This window comes from Vidua macroura, chromosome 3 (genome assembly GCF_024509145.1).
Source record: "Vidua macroura isolate BioBank_ID:100142 chromosome 3, ASM2450914v1, whole genome shotgun sequence".
Classification (NCBI taxonomy): domain Eukaryota; kingdom Metazoa; phylum Chordata; class Aves; order Passeriformes; family Viduidae; genus Vidua; species Vidua macroura.
In genome coordinates, this window is record NC_071573.1 from 101,552,984 (window position 1) to 101,568,022 (window position 15,039).

Genomic DNA, 15,039 nt, shown 5'->3' on the forward strand with positions numbered 1-15,039 from the left:
CAAAAGTTTAGATATTATAGTAGAAGTAGTCACAAAGTGAAAGGAAGAATCTTTGAGTGCTGTACAGTGGGGTTCTAGGCCTTGTACAGAGGGGTATGAGTTTTGTACCTGGGGGTCAGAAGTTCTAAGATGGAGGGATTTGGGTGTGCCCTGTCCTTCTTTCTCCTTCCTAACCTCCATGTACATGGTGATGTTGGCACTCACAGATTGGTTTAGACTAGAAAGTCACCATTCAGTATAGGTAATAGGCATGGGGAAAAACCATAAACATTTAACATGTAATGTATGATATAAAAGATGGCACCAGCCCCCTGGGAGGTCAGTGTGTGTGTGTGTGTGTGTGTGTGTGTGTGTGTGTGTGCCTTTGTCTGACCTGCTGAATGGACTGCAGCAGTTCAGGAGGAAAATCTTTTAGATAACATACAATAAACTACCTTGAGACTGGACGACTGAAGACTACTGAGTCTTTCTTTGAAGGCACGGGTTGGAGGAGAGACTTTTCCATCTTTCGGGGTCACCCCAATCTGGGGATGAGCCCGGGCATGCATCTTGCATTTGCATCTCTATTCCAGAAAGGATGGTTCTGAATTAGCACCTCCTAATTTAATGTCTTTTATTTAAGGTCAGATTCTGTTTCTGTCATTCACATTAATAATTAACAGATGCAGGTAGTGACATATGTAAGAGCATGTAGGGTAATAAGGTGTTTAGAGAGCGTGAGGCAGGACAGATGAATCCTGGTCCATTAAGAAAAGACAGTTTGAACTGGGCTTTGATTTAACAGCCACACTGCAGTCTGTTTTCAGCACCTCTGTAGTTACAAAAAGCTGTGGATGGTTGATAGTCACCCCTAAAGAAATCCCCCAGCCTCAAAACTCCCCATTGCAAAATAAAGATTATTGCGCTAAAATTGCTAGCACAAGGTTTACTGTCAGCCTGGCTAACTTTGAACTACATGACTTCTTCCTAGGTAACTCTTGGCATGTGTTTCAGTTGGTAGATTGAGAATTAAAACTTGATTATAGCATTAACCAGAAATGTTTTTAACATGTAGAAACACTTGAAGATCAGTTTTTAAATTATCTGTATGCCTGCAGCCAAAGTTTAAATTACTTGAAATTCTTTCAAATCAAACTCCCACAATAAATGTGCTTTATAGAAAAAAAACAGATTGTAATCAGTCATAGAGAGAAGGGGAGCACTGAGGATTTCCCTCTCCCCCACTAAAACTTATGTGAACAGCTTCTGTTCTGTTTGGGTGGAAGTAGTTAGACCTTATTTTCCAGCAACCTGCACGCTTGCTTTTCACTGCCAGTAATTATACAAAAAATGCAGCTGACTAATGATTGCTCATTTGCAGTGAATTTTTTATTTGAAGATAAAGCTGCAGAGGAATCCTTTGGCAGCTGAAGTCAGTTTTATAAAATGCTGAAGGGGTGCCTTGTTTTTGGAACTTCCTTGTTCCTATAGCTAAACCCAAGAGGGGAATTTGTGATTCTGTTTTCTGGCTTTTTTGTTATTTCTGCTTCATGGGCACTGCTAGTTGAGTACACAGGTATAGCGCTGCTGGCTGCAGAAATGCTTGAGACAGCTTTCTTAAAAAGTGCTGCTCCACCGTCAATTTAGGTAGCAACTGCAATGGGATTTGGGATTTTGCTGAGCAAACTGTCACATAGTCTTAGCTGCCTCTCAGTCCTGGGGAAAAGGATGATCATCTCACAAATGTGCAGGGTGAAAAGCCATGTCTACAAACAAAGCCATTTCACAGAATATGACCCCATGGCAGACTTTGGAAGCCCTCCAGCCCCTCCTTCTCATCTACCCATCCCAAATGAAAAAAAAAAAAAAAAGAAAAATGTTGTACTTCTCTTTTACTATTATATATAGATTCTGTCAGTGCAGCACTGTGTGCGATTTCAAGCTACAGGCTTTTCTTCAGGACTGCACAAACGAGACAATTATTCCTTTGGCACCATGATGTCATATAACCTGATCCCTTAGTCTTGCTGAGGTGTGCATGTGTTACGGAGATAAACAAGTCAATTAAAAATTCATTCTCTTGTAGATGAAATAACCTTGGTAAACTTGTGTTTCTGGAAAGAAAAAAATAAACTAAAAAAGCCCAGCCCAAGACTGTTAAATCCCAAACTGTGCTTTCCTGGCAATTGGAGAGGAAGGGCATGAAACTTGATGCTAAGGAAAAATTATTAAGAAGGGAAAAAAATAACACTCTTCATCCTGAAATGATTGTGTTGAAATTTGGAAATGTATGAGTGAGCTCTGTGACTAATAACATAATGAATACCAAAAGAATTAGTAATAATCAGTTCTTTATTCTTTAAGTTTTGGCTAAGATTTCTATGAAAAACTTGCTAATTTAATAAGTGACAGTCCAGCTAACAACTTAACTAGCTTGTAACTTTTCTATTCTTTCAGTAGAAGCAAATGTTGAAAATTGGTAACACGATGAGACAAACTGAAATCAAAGTGTAAGTAAAGTGGGGTATAAATGACCTGTAATATGGTGTAATTCCCCTGGAACAGGAGAAACTGCTGAGGAAAATTTCTAAAGAAAACCCAAACAAGAAACCAAAGAACCCTTTAAATCAGGGCGGTTCTGCCACTGACTTTTGCTTTTCCCAATGTTCTTGATGCTTACGTTCTTGGTACCAGTTTCTGTGCCTCCATTTTGGCTTTTTTAACATCTGAATTAAATTGCTATTAGCATGAAATTTTGATCCTCTAGAAATGCCTCACCAGAGGCCTCTATACAAGTTTGAAACTCTAGGCTGTATTTAATTTGTAAGTTTTTATGTATATTGGTGAGTGTATGCAAATATGTGGAAAAATACATTTACAGTGATGGTAGTGTAAATTCTGAGAAATTAATTTGATATTATTTGCACTGATGTAAATGAGTGGAATCCATTTCTTAAGGGCCTCACTACTGTGCTGAGAGGTGTCATTCATTCTTTATATAACTCAATTTAAATTTGTTTAGACTCCTCTTAAAAACTGGCTGAGTACAGTAGGGGATCCCATTGTTCTGATTCTCCTGCCTTCTTCACCCATTCTCCTGCCTTCTTCACCCAGCATCTGTAGCCAGCAGGACAAAAGGGAAATAATCTTGGCGTGGCAGCTTGCGCAAAGTAGTAGGTTGGCTGCTGCTCTGCTTGTTTCTGATCAGGAGGTTAAAGCATTGCAAAGCTGGTGCTGACATCATTCCAAGCACACAAAAAGCTGACGTCAGTTGCACAGTCTATTGCAAGGTGTTTATCTCCATCTGATTAGGCTGGCAAAACGTGTACTGAGAAAGCAGCACACAAAGAAGGAAACTCTGTCCATGCTTCCCACTCGCCCTGACATCGGAGTCAGTCCTGGAAAGACTGAAACATGTTGATAAGGCTTCTGAGAAAATCTGTGGTGCTGCCATTGGGCTGGACTTTTGCCCATCTAAATCACTAAGAATCAGTGTTGTGCACACAATTTATTGCAGGTGGGTGTTGGGCAGCCCATCCTTACAGGGGAGTCCAGGTCTCAACTTCTGGCCTTCTCAAAGTGACAAAATAAGAAGGGATGCTATGACATAGAGTACAAACACTCATCTTCTGCCTGCTCAGCCAAGTGTGGGTCATTGGTCAGCAGAGAATTGCTGCTGGCTGGCTGGTGGGAGGCTGCTGGCTCTGCCCATTGCCCTGCCTACAGCCCCTACCCCAACAGCGGCCTCATCTGCTGACCCTGCAGAACATGGCAACAGTACCAGCTGCTGCCATGGCAGACCAAGCCACATTGCTTCTGTTTCCCCCATCTGCAGGAATGTGCTGGAGATGTGGAGTAAAGCCACAGAAAGCAAGAATATTCTTTTATCTGTGACCAAATGTGCCCTTATAAACAGAGACTTCCACCTGTAACTGCAAATCACAGAATAAACTGAGTTGGAAGGACCCACAAGGATCATTGAGTCCAATGCCTGGCTCCGCACAGCACTATCCCCAAGGGGCACAACACATGCTCGAGAGTATTGTCCTAACACTTCTTGAGCTCTGTCAGGCTGGTGCTGTGACCACTTCCCTGGGGAGCCTGTTCCAGGGCCCAACCACCTCTGGATGAAGAGCCTTTTTCTAATATCCGACCTAAACCTGCCCTTCAGGCCATTCCCTCGGGTCCTGTCACTGGTCACCAGAGTGAAGAGATCAGTACCTGCTCCTTCTCTTCCCTTCACGAGGAAGTTGTAACTGCAGTGAGGTCTCCCCTCAGTCTCCTCCAGGCTGAACAGACCAAAAGGAACACCTAGCAATAGTGTGGTCTATGGAACAAGCCAAATTCTTCAAAGGTATGGGGCAGAGCAGGCTAAGTGTTTGATTTCTACTTTTGCTGAGACCTGGCTCTTTTTAAAATTCCACGTGGGTTCATTGTTTCTCTTATAAAAGAGCTAAAATTTGGTCTAATTCAGTCCCTGGAAATAAGGAAAAAATGTAGACAGAATTAGAATTAGTCAGAATTAGAATATCATTGGTTGAAAAAGATGTCAAATTCCATGCACTTACAGTTTAATTTTAAAAGTTCTGTAGTATCAGCCTGCAAGAAGAGGAGAGTTCTGGCTCATGGGTCATCAATGGGCATTTTATTCCTGCATATTGTTGATTTCTACTTCCTCCTATGTGTGATCACCATGACAGCAGATTATTGGTAATTTCTAAGTGTTTTTAATTGCTAATTTTAGTTTTCGCATTAGCAAGAAACATGTCTGATCCATGCAAACAGCCTTTAGAGCTGATGTAAGATGGAATGTATCTGTGGGTAAAAATTGAAGCTCTTCTGGGTACTGAGTTTCTGACAGGGCTCCAGCTGCATTAGGGTAAAAGGATTTTACTACGTACAAACTTTTTATTAGAATAAACGTTGCTTAAAAAATTACATAACATGCCTACTCTCCTTGGTAGCTCAAATCAAGGCCAATCAAATCAAGATGCTCAAGATGAGTAAGTACATGCATATTTTACCAGTTGTTACTTTTTAAAAACTCTCTAATTCAGTCAAAGGAACATATCTTGGAGGAGCAATAGCTTGATTACAACAGAGAATTCATGGCAGAGAACAAAAAAATCTTTTTTTTTTTCTTTTTTTTTTTCTATTCAACTTGATGAGAAATGTTGACAAATCCATGTTCTTGGTACTGTGTAGATTATCAAGTCTTCGCCTTGTCTGAGGAACTGCTAAAATGAATAACCAGTGATCTCATGTAACCTCAGGACAGCAGTGAGATTTGTCAGAAAGTTCGCAGTGTGCTGTCTGTAATTTGAAAAAGGAACATCAGCAACATGAAATGCATGATTCAGAGAAATCCAGTGACATTTTGCTATTGTCTGCGGCTGATAAAACTGGAGTAGTCAACGTTGCCTGATTTCATGCCTGCTGATTGATCAGGCCATGAGGATAACCCACATTTTACTGCAGGATGACATTTTTCCTGGATAAATTTAGCTTTGTGTAGAAAGCAAGGACAAGGTCAAGGTTGCATTTATATCCTCAGAGAACAGGAGATGCAGGGTGATTGTGCCCTTCCTTCTTTTTTTCCCCCTTATGAGTGGTCTTTCTGCATAGGTAAAGGTAGGGAAGATAATGCCCTTTGCCCTTTTTGTAGTAGAAACATTACTGATCTGTTCCAGAATAATACTCACACCAACCTGCCAAGGGCCAAGTGGTATTTTGAGCTCTACTTACTTGCCATTAGAGCAAGGGGGAGTGGTATATCTTATATTTCCATCAAGCATGCTGGGATTGTACAACTGATTTTGAAAAATGCCATGATTTAACAAGTTCTGCTCCTTCTTCCACGGTACTTTTTCAAAAGCATCATCACCATTTTCTGTAGTTAGTAATTTTTGGGGAAATTAAGTTTTTAGGTTTCAGATAGTCTTGCCTATAAATAAGTCTGAAAGATAAAAACCATAGCAAATTAAGGGTATTTTATGCAAGCAATCATAGACTTTTGGTAATCTGTTTTCTAAAATTACAGAACAAAAATGAAAATCCTGTGGTGATTCTGTTTAAACAGTTTTATCTTCTGACTCTTTCCACCCTGCCAATACACTTTGCTTTTATCTAGGACAACTGCAATTTTAAGTGACACTTGCTACCATGGGGTTTGTGCTGCCAGGTCACTCAGAGTGCATTTGGAGGCCACCATGGTGAGCACACCATAGAAATAAGGGAGAAATGTATGTGTTGTGTATTATATCCAAAGGCTATCTATCTCAGAAACACCAGACTTTTCTAAAGGGTAGAAGGCTTCTCATCTTATTTCTAATAGTAGATGGGGTTAAAAGATTCTGAATGTTGCTGCTCCCATCCATAAGTAATGCTTCCAACATTGTAGCTGTTGGATGCCAATTGTTCAGAGAAGTGGAAAGAAGTGTCTAAACTGCATTTTTCTATACTTTGCAACTTTTTGACACCATCAATTTACTGTGAGCTCCAGTTAGCTGAATCAATAGCCGATATAATCCCCAGAGACCTGGGAAAGACCTGCTTTCAGGGGGTTAGTAGATAGGCTATAGGCTTCATTGTCTGGGGTGGAATCATCATGCTCTTGCTGCAGAACTAGACCAAAGACTCTGATATTTAGGGTAGTTTTAAAGCTTGTTCCAAGATTGTTTTCACAAGAAAAGGTTACCCTGTCAGAGCACAGCAGGGGAGATTGACCGCACTTCTGAAGTCAGTATAGTCAAGCCCAAGCTTTGTTCTGCCTCAGCTCTTAAATCAAGTTCCTTGCAGAGGGACAGAGAAACCCACTGCCAGCTTTACATGTAACAGGGAGGACAAAGACAAGATTCAGACTATCTAATGCTATTGAAGCTGGAAGTAATGGGCTTACACAAGTGGAATTTGGGGGTAGGATTTGTCCAGCTAAATGTTGACAACTATATTTCTCTCTGCTGACTATAAAAGGAGCTCAGCATGACTAGCTCAGGCATAGATGTCTCAAGTTAAATGGGAGTAATCCTCCCTGCTTGCCACAGCCCGATTTGTTTGCATACACGGAAAAGTCTTGTTCGTTTTGAGATACACCAGGTATCCAAGACATCCACACAAGACTTGCAGATGAGAGGCAGAGGCTATGAAAGAGGAACTTCTGGTGAAGAGAGAGATGGAGATGTGGTAGGGTACCCTCAGGCATCTCAAATGGCAGTCAGTAGACACATCTATATGGACATCTATGTAGGGTGGTCCAGAAGACTTTAAAAATCTAACCTTTTTATAAACCTAAGTCTCAGAACAGGATTCTCTTGCTAGCTTGAGAGTTTCCTAGGTATTAGCCCTTGAGTATTTAAAAAAAAAATGTAAATACATGTATAATTTATGTGGGAAAATGCTTTCCTTCCCTCTTTGGAAATGGTCACTGTGAAAACAAGCTTGCAAATGTTGTTGGCCCAGAAGGGTTTCAGGCCAAATGAGCCTGACCCTTATATAACATGTGAGAAAATGCTCAGCACGTGGCTGCTTTAAGCTTTCTACATCTAGCAGTCATTGGACAAAATACAGAAATAAACCAAAATGCAGAGAGAGCATAAATCAGCATCATAAAAAATAGTAATGATGAATGTTGATACATTGAGATATACTGGGAGACTGAATAAAATATCAAGAGCAAATACATTTATTTACTTTTTATAGCATGTCACTATTTTATTTTCCTCTTGTTACCCCTCCATGTAGGATGTGCTACATAGAACAGACTTAACCACCTGCTCAGTAGAGAAATTAAATGCTTTAGAAAAGCATTTTCCATTTCTTCCCTTTAATGTCCACCAGTGGATGTTCTCTCTGGCCCCAGAAGCAGCTGGTGTAACTCAAATAGCTCATTAAAAGTGCCTTGTGATCCTTTCTGTTGTGTACATGGCACTTTAACCTGTTTGCTCTTGGACTTTCTCCTCTAACAACTTCCCTCAAAAACAAGTTGCTTTTTATTTGGGAGGGAGATTTGAGTGTTGTCAGAGAGGAAGATTCAAATTGGGCACAGCACCATAAACACAACACTTGCAAATCTCTCCAGTTTTAGGCAGTAGGAAAATGAATTCCTAGCATTTGCTAGTACTTCTCCAGACAAGAGTGTTCATTAAACAATGTTAATGTTTTTCTTCTGTTAAAAGCCAAGCTATGGTATGAGGCAGCCTTGTGTTTAGCAGTTGCTCACTGACTAAAAATCCTATGGCAACCAATAAATGGAAGCCAAGAAATGTTGCAATATTATTTTAGAGGATCCGTCTGCTTATTTTTACAGTTAGCCTTGCATAACCTTCTACATTTTTGGACTCTGTCTTATGTAGAATATTTCTTAAAGTTTCCATTTATTTCAATTGTGCACTGCACATTAGGAAAACTAAAAGAATTAGAAAAAATGAGTCACAAATACTTTGCCTTTATGATGTTATCCTGCCCTTCTAGATCCCATTTATGTACTGCCCTTACATAATATTTATTTGGTGTTACAGTTTTGCTAAGCATCTTACACTAATTTCTTTAATATGCAAAGCAAAAATGAAAACAGTGTCATGAAGGTAGCTTGAAATGTGTTTGCTTCCTGGGATTTAAACACGTGGACACAACAAATGATATCTGGCTTCCAGCTGAAGACCAGAGCTGGATTTCCAGCTTGAGCAATCACATACCTATCTCAAGAGTGTGTAGACTTTGAGATGGTCTTTTTTTTTTTTTTTTTTTTTTTCCAGGGTGGTTGTGGAGATGAATCTTTATAAGCAATGAAAAGCACTGTAATGCTAGGTTTAAAATGATGTGTGAAAAAAATCTATTCCATATCAGTGCAGCTCAAGTGTTTGGTGGATGCACATTTCTGTGTTGCCCTGGCACAGCTAATCATTACCCGCAGAATATCAAAGACTACATCTGTATGATTTGGCCTTGATACATATAGTGCTCTAAAAATTGTATATTTCACTCTCTCCTCCCACAAAAATAACCTCAAAATCTCTGCAGCCTGTTCCTCTGTGGCCAGCAGTGTAGCAGTACATGAATTCCTTCAAGCTGGCTCTCTATAGGTTGCCTGGTTCATGCCTGATGTTGCAACCCCGTCACCCATGACGAATTACACATGCAGCTCTTGCAAAATTGTATTCTGAATAAATAAAGGCTTGGAACTTTATCCCTGTCTTTCTTCAGCAAACAGGATCTTAGGTAGGAGGGAAATGAACAGGTTTTTGTGCTGGTATGTGAGCATGAGGCTGTGTGTGCACCCACATAAATGAACAGTCCTGAATGAGAGAGGGGGTGGGCATGCACCATTCTGCTTCTGTGCACCAAGCTGGGTAAGAAGCTGAAACAGGAAATTATGACATGTTCCTCAGCTGCTTCAGAGCAACATAGCTTAGCTCTCCACCAAGAAGAGCTGGGAAAGGTTTGGTGCTTCTGTAGGCTGGAGATTTCCAACAGGCAGCGCTGGAAAGGGAGGGAGCTGATGGGAGGTGGCAGCATCCTGGACTTCACCTTTTCAGGAAATCCTTGTCCATACAGATATACAGGTTTTGTAATTGAAAATTTGTGTCACCTTGTGCATATATAGAAGAATAACAGAGAAAGCAACCAGTTCAGTTCTTAGATTCTTTAAATATCCTCAGGTGGGTTTCGGCACACAGAGCTTTAGGTTTCTGCAGGAAGGATGTGTCAGTTCCTGACATTTCATGGAGACCCAATCTGCCCAGCTTGTGGAGCCCAGAGAGTGATTTATGTCATCCCAAAGCAGACACTGATATTTTATCAAATTAGTGGTGCCCTACACCCATTGCCTGAGACCTATTTGGTTTTTAAAACAGTGACCAAAACATGTAGCTCAAATATAGAAGGCAAAGTTGTAGTCACCAGAAATCAGGAGAGCTGTGACCTACTTTTACCTGACACAAAGACTAACAAAATAAATGTAATAATTTACATTCCCATTGGTTTCCATGGGCCTTGAACAAAGACATTAAATGTAAGAAATAAAAGAAGCTTGTGTGCAAACAGATATTTTATATATTCAAAAAGTATGCATTTAAAGATAATAAGGTAGAACATATCTATTCATATGCTAATCCTATTAAAATGTAAACTTGGGTTGCCAGTTCTTGGGACGAGGACAGGAGGTTTTTTATCTGTATTTGTATATAGCAGCATAATAAAGTCTGGATATACCTAGGTCCTTCTGACTACTGAAGTAAAATTAATAAATTAGAATGGTTGACTAGTTTTAGGATCAAATACAATATGTCCTATCTTACAAGATCAGCAGCCTCCTGCTATTCTTCAGACAAGGCCTCTGCTCTTTTCTAATTGAATTCTCTGTGGATTTTTTTGTACAAATTTTATCTATGAACTTTAGCTGCAACTGACCTAATATTGCAAAACCCATTTCTCACAGAACCTAAGCAGGTTTTAACCTAGCTTTTGAAAGGAAAGCAAAATATAATAATCTACTTCAGCAACTGGACTCAGAAAACAATCTATTAAGGGCAATTTTCCTTCCATTGTCTTTCTTTGATGAAAGGTCACATAAAAATCTCGTAAACTGAGGTATTGTTTGTCATTTTAGATGCTCCCTGTATACGTTGGAAAATCAGTTGAAGAAAAACATACAGTATATTTTCTGAAGGCTTTATTTAAAGCAATTAGATTTTTAGTTACATCAAACAGTGCATTGCATTACATGCTGTATAACTACACTTCAGAGTAAGCAATTCTATCAGATTTATGAGATAAATAAGAGATAGAAATTTTTTTAAAGTTTAAATTTACAGGTTTGATAAACATGGTTTACTGGTTTATAAAACCAAACTGACTGAGACAGTGTCATCAGTGATCCTTTCTGATCTACACTGATGTTTTCTACAATCCTGTTTGGTTTATGGCTATTGTTCATTTTCTTAATTAATTAATTTATTTATTTATTTATTTATTTATTTATGCTCAATCCTGACAAGTAGTGAAAATATTGCCAGGAACAAGGCTTTTGATAGTCATTGCCTTGAACTTCTTTTAGGAAGGTACCTGTGCCACTCTAGTGAGCTGCCCACATTGATCCATCTCCAATGTCTGGACCCGATTTCAAGTACTCCAGAGCAAGAATTCTCTCTTCAAGGGTCCTCAGGCTGCAGTCAGTCTGCAAAGCCTCTGCTTGGGGTTCCAAAGCATCTTCTTACCTGAAGCCAGCACTGGTAGACCCAGATGGGCACTGTTGTGTGAAGGGCTGTGGAGTTTAGGAGAATCCTAAAGGACTAAAGAGGAAGTGCTGCAGCCTGGTTTTGCTACACACCCCCAACCCAGCCTTCAGATGGTTTCACCCAAAAAGAAGTGTTGCAAGGGCAAACTCAGTACCTTCATGAGGTGGAGGTATGATGTCCTCTTGTTTAAAACCTAGTATGGTGTTAAAGAAACACCATACTAGGTTATAAACAATGGGAAATGCTGTTGTAAAGGAATATTGTTGTAAATTATGTGTACTTAGTGCTTGCTGGAGGTTATTGCAACACAGATTTACTGATCTATTAATTATGGTAGGTTAATTATAACAAATCCCTCTTCCTTACTCAAAATGAACAGCCTTCATGAATGGGAGGTTGTGAAATGGAAAGAGAAAGATTAATTTATTTTTTTTTAAGCGAAATTAGACAAAGAGAGAGGAATGCAGAGGACTCTCTCATCCCTTCTCACAGCTCAATACATCCACGGTTCCTTTTTTTGTTGCTACTCTGTCACTTGTCCCACCTGCCATTGCAATGTATAATTCCCAGTCAATGCATTAAAGTATTTCATACATCCACACAGACATCTTTCCAGCTTGTTCTGTAGTGCTTTCTCCTCTCATATTTTAACAAAAGTTTTGTAGTTTTAGGGATTTTTTAAGACCTCATCTTCTGAAGTGTTTTCTTCTGCTCCTGATTTAAACTCTGTATTTACGTCTCTTATGATTGTACAGTGAAACTAAAATGACAGAAATGCAATGAAGTATTTTCAGATGTGTTTTTTTAAAAGTTCAGAGTTTTAAAACAACCTGTGTGTATTTTGGAAGCCTGACTTATTTGTTATTTTTGGTGCTGAAGTTGAACTGAACTACAAAAGCCAAGAAATGTTGTAAGCACAGCTCTAACTACTGTGTTGTAATCTTATTTCATTCAGCTGCTGAGGGCTTATATGGCCACTGAAAGAATGCAGTCCTGACCAAGTACTTTTCCAGTGAAAAAATGTTAATTTGTTCCATGCCATCACCATTTTTTTGTGTACCTATATTCAAAGTCAACTTTATTCCCAGGTAAGATACAGAAGGACAGAGGAGGAAACTGAAGTTCTGTGTAATTTCTAGACTTCTGAGAAATTATATTCTTTAAGAGAAGTGAATTTTAAAAGTTTTGTGGTTTAGCAGTTTTTATAATATACATCATTGTTTTGCAACTCAGTATTCCTCTGCAAAATATCTCAAATGTCAGAAATAAAAGATACTAAAAGTAATGCACATTATCAGAGAAGTTGATAAAACAGAAAAGCACTTAGATGGCCATTTCACACCAGGAACCTTCAGGAGTAATGCTTTTTTGATCCCATTTCTGGCCCATGATACATTGGAGGTAGCTTACAAGTTCCAGACCTGTGTTCAGAAATAACTGTCTGAAGCTGAGTTTCAATATACAAAAAGTATTTTGTATCATTATTAATTTTTATTAATTAGGTATTTAAAAATATATAACATCTATCTATTGCCTATAATTAATACCATATGATACATATTATATATTAAAATTTTGTAGTGTAATAAAATATATTTCTGTATGAGTGGAATTTGAAAATATTTACATCTTTACATCTATGCATTTATATATAGACAAAACCAAAGGCCATTCTGTGGTGTCTTCTGTTCAGCTAGGTAAGCAACAAGTTCTCATGCTACATGACAAAGGCCTATTTCATCAGGCTGCTCTATCATTCCTTTCATATAAACAGGGCTAAGCAGAACCACTAGTGACAAAGGAGCAGGTTGCAAATGCCTCACTGCACAGATTTTGCTTTCATTCTGAGGAGTTTCTAGGGCAGAATGACTCAGGTGGCTGATGGTACCAATGCCTACAGGAAAAAGGAAAAATTTAGGTGGAAGGAATGCAGCAAAATGATTGAAAGATCTCAAAACTCCATAGTCATCCAGTGTCTTCCTGATCTAAATCTATTAATTTTGCCCTTCCCTTCCCTTCCCTTCCCTTCCCTTCCCTTCCCTTCCCTTCCCTTCCCTTCCCTTCCCTTCCCTTCCCTTCCCTTCCCTTCCCTTCCCTTCCCTTCCCTTCCCTTCCCTTCCCTTCCCTTCCCTTCCCTTCCCACTTTCCCTGGTCCTGTGAATGGCACTGAGGCTCCTGAATCGTGAATTGAGGAGTTCAGTGATGTGATGAAATAAATTATTGTTAGAGAAAAAACTCTATTGTACAGTTTCTCCCCTTCAAAATCCATAGTCTGAAAGGGAAATATCCCCTCTTCCATTCCCCACATATTTGGAGAGTTGTTCAGAAACCGAAAAGAGTGGGCAATTTTTGATTTTTGTAATTGCCACAAGGCAGTTGAGGCTTTAAGCTGCAGCACAACCGCTATCCCCAACTCTTACTACGTTCAATCACACTTGAATGCACTGTAGCAGAATTTCATTTAGATTTTGTAAGATTTGGCCTTTTGAAATCAGCATAAATTATAATGTTCCAGTCAATAGTTTGTGCAACAGACAGCAAGTCACTTGATTTTACTTTAGCATGTCTCAATCTGTTAAACAATAGGGCTTTTCTTTGCTGAAGTGGGACTGGTGTGCATTCAGTAAGAATAAGCTCATTCTAACAGCTTTTCTTTGCTTTTCTGTTTTAGAGAGAGAGAATTTGTAAATACACTGTATTAAATCATGTTTGATAGCAACCTGTGAACCATGCTGATAAAGAAGAATTGACCCAAACTACTCAACCTCAGTCTAATGAGATCAAAAGACATCAGGTAATTTTAGCTTATTTGTTGGGGGTGGTTTTTTTTGTGGTTTTTTTTTTTTTTTTTTTTTTTTTTTTGGTAGCTTATCTTTTCACAGATATTTAATTGTTTGTTTTGGGCTCTTTCCCCCCCAAGAACATCTGAAAACAGGACTGTGAAATGCTGCAGGACAGGGAATTTTTACATGATTTTTCTAGCTAAGAATGAACCAGAAAGCCCACAAGAAGGATTCTTTTGATCTTTTCTGGGCAAATTAATTATGTGCTAACTTCTCTGTGTGGTTAACTGAATAGGATGTTGCTAATTACTAATCACCATCGGGAAAGGGAGTAAATATGAAACCATACATATCCAAGATACTTTCCAGGTGGAGGAAGAGGTTTGCTGATTTTAACCTTTTGTATATTGATTTTCTCAATCTTTTTTCTCTTCACTGTATTGCAGAACAGACACTGTAAGGAGCTGAAGGAGAAACTGTCTTTGGCACAAAGCTCCTTCTTAAACCAGCATCAAAATATCACAGCTATTCCAGATTAAAATAAGGCTGATTCCTCCATTTTTAGGACCATTGTCCATGGCTTACCATTTTGAGGTTCACATACCATGCTATTGCAATCAGAAAAATTAATTTGCTAACATAAGCTAGAGCTATATGTTCTGATTCTTACTCCTTGTCATTTCTAACCAGTTAGTTATTTTCTGAGAACTGTTTTGGTTGAATATCACAAGCAAATTATTCAAACATTCATCAGTACTGAGAAAAACTAAGCCTAGGTTCTACACGGATTTCTTAAAAGCTCTGTAGTAGAAATTTTGGACCAGCTAAAGAGAATCAAAGCCCAGGGACTGACCTCACTGAGACCAGACCAGATTTTCATTTTAGATGTTCTATAGGGCCACTGAATTATTTTTCTTTCTAATTTCTAAATGAAAATCTAAAGATTTTAAAAACTTTAAAAATGCTTACACAGTGATGTACATCAGTAATGTACACAGCAATGTACATAGCAAGTTCAAAAGTAATGACCATCTGCTCTCTCA